At 37.9% G+C, this 13,563-nt stretch overlaps 1 protein-coding gene across 1 annotated transcript in view; it reads right to left on the reverse strand.

The window, feature by feature from the left end:
- The window catches only part of ERCC6L2 (ERCC excision repair 6 like 2), a 130,007-nt gene that overhangs the window by 79,932 nt on the left and 36,512 nt on the right, over positions 1-13,563 (reverse strand). The window lies entirely within an intron of this gene.

Here is a 13,563-nt window from a genome sequence, read left to right on the forward strand (position 1 = left end):
TATGTGACTAACTTTCACTTTTTAATGGACCAGATCCATCCATGAGCTAGTATGTTCTAATATTTTCCAGTGTTAAAAAATAAAACAATACCCCAAATCCCCTTCCTTAACCCCTACATCTCTCTTTAACTATCCCTCATTACTTTACTGCCTTTCTAGCAATGATACTCGGGAGTTATCAATACTTATCACTTTTACTTACTTTCCTCCTCTTCTCTCTTGAATTCATATAAATGGGACTTCTGTCCTAACCCCTCCAACCAAAGCAGTCTTTATTAAGATTAATAATATATCTGTTTAGTCTTTACATGAATGTGAGACTTCCACTGATCTTCCCTGTACTAACCCCAAATCCTGTTATTACCCATTTTAATTTTTTAATGTTTTTATTTCTCACAGTTATCACTACTTCTAAGCTATTATATACTTAATAACATTACAAGTTTCTTTCCAAAAGTTTTATTTTTGCCCTATTTAATAAAGAGGAACCAATTAAACATACTGAAAAATTTCAGTTTAGCAAAAAAATAACACAATACTAGTTTAATCCTGCTCTCTCTTCTGTGAAATATTTCAGGTAGGCCATTTGTCAGGTATAAAAAGTCAAATTTGACTGTTTTGTAAAGAGAAAGAAGAAAAAAAGAACAAAAGATTAGCCTATTCGATGTGAGAGTTCTTTTTCCCACCCCATCATCAAACACACATACTCTCTTGTCATACTTGATTCATCTTAAAAACTTTTGCCTTTTGACTTGGAGTTTATCCTATGAATTCCATTATTCTCCTACCTTCAGATACAAAATTTTGGATCCAAGTACTTAGTCCAAGTATAGTCTTATGCCCTCCCCCATTTTTGTATATTACAAGATGAAAATGATAGGTCCAAACTCTATTGCCCACTTTGAGCAGTTTTCCACTTCAGGTATCATTCATCAAAGTTTGCAATGAATCTAAAGATTCCTAAAATCAGTCCAAAGATTTAAAAAGTTTTAGAATTAAGACATTTCTTATTGGCCTTTGACATTGCAAAAGGTAAGTAAAATGGTTCAGTAACATTTTAATACTAAAAGAGGTCAGAGAACTAAGTTATGCCATTTGCAAAGTCCAGAGAAGGTACAGAAGAATGTAAAGTATTTACTTCCATGCTGTGATTAATATTTCATTTAATAAGCCTTACTTAAGCAAAAGATGCCAAAACAATAAAATGGAAAGCAGTGTCCAGTTGCTATTTCACTGCACACATGTTAGAATAACGTTTGTTATTCTAAAGCCAAGAAGCAATTTTATAAAACTAGATCTAAACTATAATACAAACAATAAAAATATGCTCACTTAAATATTACTAAAATCAACAAAGACCACATTTAATCATTCAACTAGAGAAGACTGAATTGCTTTTCTCTCTTTCAACAAATCTAGCTCAACTATTGAAATGCATGCTTTTAAAGTCTGAGTCTTCATGCTCTATGGCCTTAGAAAAATGTGATGTGGACTGTGACAAAATACTCAAAGATGTTTTCATGTGCAATGATTTTTGTGGTAGAAGTAGTTCTAGTATTAACAATAATTACCATACCATTATTGAGCACTTGCTGTGTGTCAAGGGCTGTGCAAAGTAGTTGACAAATATTAGCTCTTTACATAGACTTTACATAAAAATGCTATCAAGTAGAAGTATTTAGTATTTCCTTTCTAAAGGATGAGATGAGATGAAAAAACTAAGGTGTAGAGATATTAACACCCACGGTAATACTGCTACTAGGTGGCAAAAGAAGTATTTGAATCCATGTCTGCCTAATTCCAAAGCTTATAATCACCATATTGTGTTAGTAGTGTAATTCAGAAAGTCCATGACTATGAGACATATAGCTTTCTTATTTACCACCATAACTCCAAAACTTTGTATATCATTTAGAAAACAAAGGTGCTCAAGTGATAAATTAAATAATAAATGCAACCATGCATGACAGTGCCATGGTCGGAAGAGCGATGTATATTCAGAGAACAACAGACATATAGAACCAAAACAAAGGTCTCACACAGGAGGATGTGAGATACTAAAGTGAAAAATAGTATGTACCTTTATAGAAAGAGAAATTACAAACCATAAAATTGAATTTTTGCTATTTAACTCAAAGTTCTAAAAAATATTCCCTGTAACTACCTCTATAACACTAATTCTTTCAAAAATGCTAAACCTAATTAATTTAAACACTATTATGTATAATTGAGGATTTTTCCTTTGGAATACTGTGGCTAATATAGGAATTTAAGTTTAGAATCCATTCAAGTCATGAGCCTCTCCAAATCTTTTTTTTGGAAAGCAGCATAAGAAGTATGCCAAAACTAGACATTCTTCAAAAATATGAAAATATAGACCTATATCACTTAAATTAATGGACAACAAACTAATAAATATCAAATCTTGCAATTAAACAAGAGAAGTAAATAAAGGATGAGAATGAAAATAACAAGTATAAATATTTATAGAAAATATAAGTAAAACAATAAAATGAGCAGTAAATCAATTAATGTTTTTAAAGTTTTATTTATTTGAGAGAGTGTGCCTGCATGTGCAAATGGGGAAATGGGGGGAGGGGCAGAAGAGAGAATCCCAAGCAGACTCCCCCACTGAGTGCAGAGCCCAACTTGGGGCTCCATCTCATAACCATGAGAGATGAGATCATGACCTAAGTTGAAATCATGAGTCAGACATTCAACTGACTGAGCCACTCAAACAGTAAATCAATTATTAAGAACAGTAAAAAAATTAAGAAAGTGCAATTTATCAAATACGTGTTGCACCTTAAGTGGTACATTAGATCAAATTAACTTAATAGATATATACAGAATATTTGATTCCAAAGCAGCAGAATATGCATTCTTTTCAAGAGCATATTGTAACTATAACTAACACTTTCTGGTATAGATCATACGTCAGGACACAAAACAAATCTTAATAAACTTTAAAAGACTGAAATCATATCAAACGTCTTTCAACCATAAAGGTATGAAACTAGAAAACAATTACATAAAGAAAACTCGAAAATTCACAAATATGTAGAGATTAAACAACATGCTAGTCATGATAAAATCCCTCAACAAGGTAGGTTTAAGAGGACAGATAAAAAAGGCCATATATGAAAAACCCACAGCTAACATCATCCTCAATGGGGATAAACTGAGAGCTTTTCTTCTATGATCAGGAAAAGAAAGGGATATCCACTCTTCAACTGTTAAAGAACAATTGTTTAACATAGAACTGGAAATCCTATCTACAGCAAACAGGCAACAAAAAGAAATAACAGGCATCCAAATTGGCAAGGAAGAACTAAAATTTTCACTATTTGCAGATGGCATGATACTATATAAAAAACCTAAAAGACCACCAAAAAAAAAAAAAAAGATAAACTAATTCAGTAAAGTCACATGATACAAAATCTACATATGGAAATCTACTGCACTTCTATACACTAATAATAAAGCATCAGAAAGAGAAATTAGGGGAGGAGGGGCAAGATGGCGGAGGAGTAGGGTCCCCAAATCACCTGTCCCCAACAAATTACCTAGATAACCTTCAAACCATCCTGAAAATCTACGAATTCGGCCTGAGATTTAAAGAGAGACCAGCTGGAATGCTACAGTGAGAGGAGTTCACGCTTCTATCAAGGTAGGAAGACGGGGAAAAAGAAATAAAGGAACAAAAGGCCTCCGAGGGGGAGGGGCCCCGGAGGGGCCGGGCTGAGGCCGGGGCGAGTGTCCCCAGGACAGGAAAGCCCCGTCCCGGAGGAGCAGGAGCTGCACCAACCTTCCCGGGCGGCTGAAAGGGGCTCGCAGGGAGTTGGAGCAGGACCCAGGAGGGCGGGGATGCCCTCGGGCTCCCGGGGACACTAACAGGCACCTGCAAGCGCAGGAGAGTGCACCGAGCTCCCTAAGGGCTGCAGCACGCACCGGAGCAGTTCGGAGGGGCTCGGGAGCGGCTCCAGGGAGGGAGCTGCGGGGCGGGAGCGCAAATCCAACAACACAGGCCCGGGAGCACAGGGCGCCGGGACACAGCCCAGGATCCGGCCTCCCCCCGGGACAGGCAGAGGCCGGGAGGGCCCAGGACAGCGAGGACGCTCCTGCCCCGAGCTGAGCAGATCAGCGGCCCCGCCCCGGAGCCTCCAGGCCCTGCGGACGGAGAGCCGAGAGCCCCGAGCCCGTAGTTCCTGCGGAGACTGAATCCAGGCTTCCAGAGTTGCCATAGCAACTGCCGCTGATCCTCCTGAGACCTCACGGGGGTAAACAACCCCCGCTGAGCCCTGCAGCAGGCAGGGGCAGAGCAGCTCCCCCAAGTGCTAACACCTGAAAATCAGCGCAACAGGCCCCTCCCCCAGAAGACCAGCTGGACGGACCAGTTCCAGGGGAAGTCAAGGGACTTAAACTCTACAGAAATACTCCCCCGTGTTTTTTTTTTTTTCTTTTCTTTTTTCTTTTCTTTTTGATTTCTGATTGCTTCCCCCACCCCCTTTTTTTTTTCACCTTTCTTTCTTTTTCTTTCCCTTTTTCTTCTCTTCTTTCCTTTTTCTTTTCTTTTTCTTTTTTCTTTTTCTCTTTTCTTTCCTTCTCTCTCTTTCTCTCATTCTCCCAATACAACTTGTTTTTGGCCACTCCGCACTGAGCAAAATGACTAGAAGGAAAACCTCACCTCAAAAGAAAGAATCAGAAACAGCCCTCTCTCCCACAGAGCTACAAAATCTGGATTACAATTCAATGTCAGAAAGCCAATTCAGAAGCACTATTATACAGCTACTGGTGGCTCTAGAAAAAAGCATTAAGGACTCACGAGACTTCATGACTGCAGAATTTAGATCCAATCAGGCAGAAATTAAAAATCAACTGAATGAGATGCAATCCAAACTAGAAGTCCTAACGACGAGGGTTAACGAGGTGGAAGAACGAGTGAGTGACATAGAAGACAAGTTAATGGCAAAGAGGGAAACTGAGGAAAAAAGAGATAAACAATTAAAGAACCATGAAGACAGATTAAGGGAAATAAATGACACTCTAAGGAAGAAAAATCTACGTTTAATTGGGGTTCCCGAGGGCGCCGAAAGGGACAGAGGGCCAGAATATGTATTTGAACAAATCCTAGCTGAAAACTTTCCCAATCTGGGAAGGGAAACAGGCATTCAGATCCAGGAAATAGAGAGATCCCCCCCTAAAATCAATAAAAACCGTTCAACACCTCGACATCTAATAGTGAAGCTTGCAAATTCCAAAGATAAAGAGAAGATCCTTAAAGCAGCAAGAGACAAGAAGTCCCTGACTTTCATGGGGAGGAATATTAGGGTAACAGCAGACCTCTCCACAGAGACCTGGCAGGCCAGAAAGGGCTGGCAGGATATATTCAGGGTCCTAAATGAGAAGAACATGCAACCAAGAATACTTTATCCAGCAAGGCTCTCATTCAAAATGGAAGGAGAGATAAAGAGCTTCCAAGACAGGCAGGAACTGAAAGAATATGTGACCTCCAAACCAGCTCTGCAAGAAATTTTAAGGGGGACTCTTAAAATTCCCCTTTAAGAAGAAGTCCAGTGGAACAATCCACAAAAACAAGGACTAAATAGATATCATGATGACACTAAACTCATATCTGTCAATAGTAACTCTGAACGTGAACGGGCTTAATGACCCCATCAAAAGGCGCAGGGTTTCAGACTGGATAAAAAAGCAGGACCCATCTATTTGCTGTCTACAAGAGACTCACTTTAGACAGAAAGACACCTACAACCTGAAAATAAAAGGTTGGAGAACCATTTACCATTCAAATGGTTCGCAAAAGAAAGCAGGGGTAGCCATCCTTATATCAGATAAACTAAAATTCACTCCGAAGACAGTAGTGAGAGACGAAGAGGGACACTATATCATACTTAAAGGATCTATCCAACAAGAGGACTTAACAATCCTCAATATATATGCCCCGAATGTGGGAGCTGCCAAATACTTAAACGAATTATTAACCAAAGTAAAGAAATACTTAGATAATAATACACTTATACTTGGTGACTTCAATCTAGCTCTCTCTACCCTTGATAGGTCTTCTAAACACAACATCTCCAAAGAAACGAGAGCTTTAAATGATACACTGGACCAGATAGATTTCACAGATATCTACAGAACTTTACATCCAAACTCAACTGAATACACATTCTTCTCAAGTGCACATGGAACTTTTTCCAGAATAGACCACATACTGGGTCACAAATCGGGTCTGAACCGATACCAAAAGATTGGGATCGTCCCCTGCATATTCTCAGACCATAACGCCTTGAAATTAGAACTCAATCACAAGAAGAAGTTTGGAAGGACCTCAAACACGTGGAGGTTAAGGACCATCCTGCTAAAAGATAAAAGGGTCAACCAGGAAATTAAGGAAGAATTAAAAAGATTCATGGAAACTAATGAGAATGAAGATACAACTGTTCAAAATCTTTGGGATGCAGCAAAAGCAGTCCTGAGGGGGAAATACATCGCAATACAAGCATCCATTCAAAAACTGGAAAGAACTCAAATACAAAAGCTAACCTTACACATAAAGGAGCTAGAGAAGAAGCAGCAAATCGACCTGACGCCCAGCAGAAGAAGAGAGTTAATTAAAATTCGAGCAGAACTCAACGAAATTGAGACCAGAAGAACTGTGGAACAGATCAATAGAACCAGGAGTTGGTTCTTTGAAAGAATTAATAAGATAGATAAACCATTAGCCAACCTTATTAAAAAGAAGAGAGAGAAGACTCAAATTAATAAAATCATGAATGAGAAAGGAGAGATCACTACCAACACCAAGGAAATACAAACGATTTTAAAAACATATTATGAACAGCTCTACGCCAATAAATTAGGCAATCTAGAAGAAATGGACGCATTCCTGGAAAGCCACAAACTACCAAAACTGGAGCAGGAAGAAATAGAAAACCTGAACAGGCCAATAACCAGGGAGGAAATTGAAGCAGTCATCAAAAACCTCCCAAGACACAAGAGTCCAGGGCCAGATGGCTTCCCAGGGGAATTCTATCAAACGTTTAAAGAAGAAATCATACCTATTCTACTAAAGCTGTTTGGAAAGATAGAAAGAGATGGAGTACTTCCAAACTCATTCTATGAGGCCAGCATCACCTTAATTCCAAAACCAGACAAAGACCCCACCAAAAAGGAGAATTACAGACCAATATCCCTGATGAACATGGATGCAAAAATTCTCAACAAGATACTAGCCAATAGGATCCAACAACACATTAAGAAAATTATTCACCATGACCAAGTAGGATTTATCCCCGGGATGCAAGGCTGGTTCAACACTCGTAAAACAATCAATGTGATTCATCATATCAGCAAGAGAAAAACCAAGAACCATATGATCCTCTCATTAGATGCAGAGAAAGCATTTGACAAAATACAGCATCCATTCCTGATTAAAACTCTTCAGAGTGTAGGGATAGAGGGAACTTTCCTCGATATCCTAAAAGCCATCTACGAAAAGCCCACAGCAAATATCATTCTCAATGGGGAAGCACTGGGAGCCTTTCCCCTAAGATCAGGAACCAGACAGGGATGTCCACTCTCACCACTGCTATTCAACATAGTATTGGAAGTCCTAGCCTCAGCAATCAGACAACAAAAAGACATTAAAGGCATTCAAATTGGCAAAGAAGAAGTCAAACTCTCCCTCTTCGCCGATGACATGATACTCTACATAGAAAACCCAAAAGCCTCCACCCCAAGATTGCTAGAACTCATACAGCAATTTGGTAGCGTGGCAGGATACAAAATCAATGCCCAGAAATCAATGGCATTCCTATACACTAACAATGAGACTGAAGAAAGAGAAATTAAGGAGTCAATCCCATTTACAATTGCACCCAAAAGCATAAGATACCTAGGAATAAACCTAACCAAAGAGGTAAAGGATCTATACCCTAAAAACTATAGAACACTTCTGAAAGAAATTGAGGAAGACGCAAAGAGATGGAAAAATATTCCATGCTCATGGATTGGCAGAATTAATATTGTGAAAATGTCAATGCTACCCAGGGCAATTTACACGTTCAATGCAATCCCTATCAAAATACCATGGACTTTTTTCAGAGAATTAGAACAAATTATTTTAAGATTTGTGTGGAATCAGAAAAGACCCCGAATAGCCAGGGGAATTTTAAAAAAGAAAACCATAGCTGGGGGCATCACAATGCCAGATTTCAGGTTGTACTACAAAGCTGTGGTCATCAAGACAGTGTGGTACTGGCACAAAAACAGACACATAGACCAATGGAACAGAATAGAGAATCCAGAAATGGACCCTGAACTTTATGGTCAACTAATATTCGACAAAGGAGGAAAGACGATCCACTGGAAGAAAGACAGTCTCTTCAATAAATGGTGCTGGGAAAATTGGTCATCCACATGCAGAAGAATGAAACTAGACCACTCTCTTGCACCATACACAAAGATAAACTCAAAATGGATGAAAGATTTAAATGTGAGACAAGACTCCATCAAAATCCTAGAGGAGAACACAGGCAACACCCTTTTTGAACTTGGCCACAGTAACTTCTTGCAAGATACATCCACGAAAACAAAAGAAACAAAAGCAAAAATGAACTATTGGGACTTCATCAAGATAAGAAGCTTTTGCACAGCAAAGGATACAGTCAACAAAACTCAAAGACAACCTACAGAATGGGAGAAGATATTTGCAAATAACATATCAGATAAAGGGCTAGTTTCCAAAATCCATAAAGAACTTATTAAACTCAACACCAAAGAAACAAACAATCCAATCATGAAATGGGCAAAAGACATGAAGAGAAATCTCACAGAGGAAGACATAGACATGGCCAACATGCACATGAGAAAATGCTCTGCATCACTTGCCATCAGGGAAATACAAATCAAAACCACAATGAGATACCACCTCACACCAGTGAGAATGGGGAAAATTAACAAGGCAGGAAACAACAAATGTTGGAGAGGATGCGGAGAAAAGGGAACCCTCTTACACTGTTGGTGGGAATGTGAACTGGTGCAGCCACTCTGGAAAACTGTGTGGAGGTTCCTCAAAGAATTAAAAATAGACCTGCCCTACGACCCAGCAATTGCACTGTTAGGGATTTACCCCGAAGATTCAGATGCAATGAAACGCCGGGGCACCTGCACCCCGATGTTTCTAGCAGCCATGTCCACAATAGCCAAACTGTGGAAGGAGCCTCGGTGCCCATCGAAAGATGAATGGATAAAGAAGATGTGGTTTATGTATACAATGGAATATTACTCAGCCATTAGAAACAACAAATACCCACCATTTGCTTCAACGTGGATGGAACTGGAGGGTATTATGCTGAGTGAAGTAAGTCAATCGGAGAAGGACAAACAGTGTATGTTCTCACTTATTTGGGGAATATGAATAATAGTGAAGGGGAATATAAAGGAAGGGAGAAGAAATGTGTGGGAGATATCAGAAAGGGACACAGAACATAAAGACTTCTAACTCTGGGAAATGAACTAGGGGTGGTGGAAGGGGAGGAGGGCGGGGGGTGGGGGTGAATGGGTGACGGGCACGGAGGGGGACACTTGACGGGATGAGCACTGGGTGTTATTCTGTATGTTGGTAAATTGAACACCAATAAAAATTAATTTATAAAAAAAAAAAAAAAAAAAAGAAAGAGAAATTAAGGAATCAATCCCATTTATAATTGCACCAAAAACAATAAGATACCTAGGAATAAACCTAACCAAAGGGATTAGGACCTGTACTCTGAAAACTATAAACACTGGCAAAAGAAATGGAAAAACATTCCATGCTTAAGGATCAGAATAAATATTGTTAAAATGTATATGCTATGCAAAGCAATCTACACATTTAACACAATCCCTATCAAAATATCAACAGAATGTTTGACAGAGCTAAAACAAAATCCTAAAATTTGTATGGAACCACAAAAGACCCTGAATAGTCAAAGCAACCTTGAAAAAGAAGCGTAAAACTGGAGGCATCACAATTTCAGACTTCAAGCTATATTACAGAGCTGTGGTGACCAAAGCAGTATGGTACTAGCAAAAACAGACACACAATCAATAGTACAAAATAGAAAACCCAGAAACAAACCCACAACTACATGGTCAACTAATCTTCAACAAAGCAGGAAAGAATATCCAATGGAAAAAGTCTCTTCAATAAGCAGTGTTTGGAAAACTAGACAGCAACATGCAAAAGAATCAAACTGTACCACTTTCTTACACAATACAGAAAAAAATTCAAAATGTATTAAAGACTTAAATGTGAGACTTGAAACCATAATAATCCTAGAGGAAAACATAATAATCCTAGAAAATGGAAGTAAAACATACCAAAGTATTCTCTTTGATATTGGCTTTAGCAACTTTTTTCCAGACATATCTCCAGAGGCTAAAGAGACAAAAGCAAATAAACTACTGGGACTTCATCAAAATAAAAATCTTCTGCACAGTGAAGGAAATAATCAACAAAACTAAAAGGCAAACTATGGGAATGGAAGAAGATTTTTGCAAATGACATATCCGATAAAGGGTTAATATCCAAAATATATAAAGAATTTATACAACACCTAAAAAACAAATAATCCAATTAAAAACTGGGCAGAGGACATGAATAGATATTTTTACAAAGAAGACATATAGATGGTCAACAGGCACATGAAAAGATGCTCAACCTCACTCATCATCAGGGAAATACAACTCAAAACTACAATATCACCTCACACTTGTCATAATGGCTAAAATCAACAACACAGGAAACAACAGATGTTGGCAAGGATGTGGAGAAAGGGGAACCCTCATGCACTGTTGGTGGGAATATAAACTGGTGAAGCCACTCTGGAAAACAGTGTGGAGGTCCCTCAAAAAGTTAAAAATGCAACTAACTTGACCACAATCCAGCAATTGCATTACGAGGTATTTATCCAAAGAATACAAAAATACTAATTCAATGGGATAGATGTACCCTGATATCTACAGCAGCATTATCTACAATAGCCAAATTATGGAAACAGACTAAGTGTCTACTGACTGATGAATGGATAAAGATGTGCGATACACACACACACACATCACATATATATGTGTATGTTACAAAAAGACAAACACCATATGATTTCATGCATATGCAGAACTTAAGAAACAAAACAAGCAAAGGGGATAAAAAAAGAGAGGGAAGTAAACCAATAAATATACTCTTTTAATTATAGAGAACAAACTGATGATTATCAAAGGGATGATGAGGGGAGGACGGGTTAAATAGGTGAAGGAGATTAAGGAGTGCACTTGCTGTGATTAGCACTGGGTACTGTATGGAAGTGTTGAATCATTACACTGTACACCCAAAAACAATATTACACTATATGTTAAATAAGTAGAACTTAAGTAAAAATTTTTAAAAACAAACAACATGCTACTGAACAACTAAAGGGTCAAAGAAGAAATAAAATACCTTGAGACAAACGGAAATGGAAATAAAACATGCCAAGTTCATAGGATGCAGAAAAACAGTTCTGAGAGAATTTCACAGCGATCTATGCCTACCCCCAATAAATAAGAAAAATCTCAAAACATACAACCTAGTTTTATACCTTAAAGAACTAGAAAGAACAAAGTTAGTAGAAGAAAGAAATAACAAAGATCTGAATGGAAAAAATTAGAGACTAAAAAGACATAAGAAAAATCAGTAAAACTAGGAGCTGCTTCTTTGAAAAGGTAAAACTGAGAAAACTTTAGCTAGATTCACCAAAAAAAAAAAAAATAGAGGGCTCAAATAAATAAAATCAGAAATGAAAGAGATGGTACAACCGATGCCACATATATACAAAGAATCATTAAGTGAGTACCATAAACAATTATGTGCTAACAAATTGGAAAACCTAAAAGAAATGGATATTTTCTAAAAACTACAACCCTCCATGACTGAATCATAAAGAAAAGAGAGAATTTGTATAAAACAATTACTAGTAAGATGAATTACTATTGATTTTTGAATCAATAATCAAACTCATCCCACAAACAAAAGTCGAGCACCAGCTGGTTCAGTGGTGAATTCTACTAAACATTCAAAGAAGAGCCAATGCAAACCCTCTTCAAACCTTTCTAAAAAATCAGGGAGAATCCTTCATTTTACAAGGCTATTGTTACCTTGATACAGAAACCAGACAGGACACCACAACAAAGGAAAATTAAAAACCAATATCCATGATAAACATAGGTCCAAAAATCCTCAAGAAAATATCAGCAAAGTGAATTCAGAAATACATCAAAAGGATCATATGCCATGATGAAGTGGGTTTTATTCCAGCGATGCAAGGATGGGTTGTTCAAATCTACAAATCAATCACACAGACACCACATTAACAAAATGAAGAATAAAGATCACATGATCATCACATGGATGCTGAAGAAGCATTTGACAAAATTCAACATCCATTTATGATAAAAACTCAACAAAGCAAGTATAGAGGGAAAGTACTTTAACATAATAAAGGCCATATGACAAGCCACAACAATATTATACTCAACGGTGAAAGATAAAAACTTTTCCTCTAAGATCAAGAACAAGACAAGGTTACTCCCTCTCACCACTTTTATTCAACATAGTATTGGAAGTCCTAGCCAGACCAATAAGGAAGGAAGGAAGGAAGGAAGGAAGGAAGGAAGGAAGGAAGGAAGGAAGGAAGGGAGAAAGGAAAAAAAAGGAAGAAAGAAAAAGGAAGGGAGGGAAGAAGGGAGTAAAAGAAGGAAAGAAAAGATAGAAAGAAATCCAAATTGGAGGTGTGCCTCGGTGGCTCAGTCAGTTAAGCAGCTGCCTCTGGCTCAGGTCATGATCACAGGGTCCTGGGATTGAGCCCCACGTTGGGCTCCCTGCTCTACAGGGAGCCTGCTTCTCTGTATCTGCCTGCTGCTCCCCCTGCTTCTGCTCTCTTTCTCTGTCAAATAAATAAATAAAATCTTTTAAAAAAGAAAAAGAAATCCAAATTGGAAAGCAAGAGGAAAACTGTCAATGTTTGCATACAACATGATATTGTATATAGAGATCACTAAAGACTCTGCCAAAAAAAAAATTGTTAGGATAAACAGTTTGGTATAGTTGCAGGAAACGAAATCAATATGAAAAATCTGTTGCTTTTCTATACACTAACAACAAACTATCAGTAACAGGAATGAAAAAAAATCTCATTTACAATTACATCAAAATGAGTAGAATACCTAGGGATAAATTCAATCAAGGAGGTAAAAGACCTAGACACTGAGAACTACAAGCCACTGATAAACTATAGAAGGGGTGTGCCTGGGTGGTTCGGTCAGTTGAGTGGCTGACTCCTGATTTCTGCTCAGGTCATGATATTTGGTCCTAGGACTGAGTCCTGCATCAGACTCCAAGTTCAGGAGAGAGTCAGCTTGAGGATTTTCTCTCTTACTCTCCCTCTGCACCTCCCCATGCTCTGTCTCTAAATAATAAATAAATAAATAAATAAATAAATAAATAAATAAATAAATAAATAC

The sequence above is a fragment of the Nyctereutes procyonoides genome, unplaced genomic scaffold (assembly GCF_905146905.1).
Source record: "Nyctereutes procyonoides isolate TBG_1078 unplaced genomic scaffold, NYPRO_anot_genome, whole genome shotgun sequence".
NCBI lineage: Eukaryota > Metazoa > Chordata > Mammalia > Carnivora > Canidae > Nyctereutes > Nyctereutes procyonoides.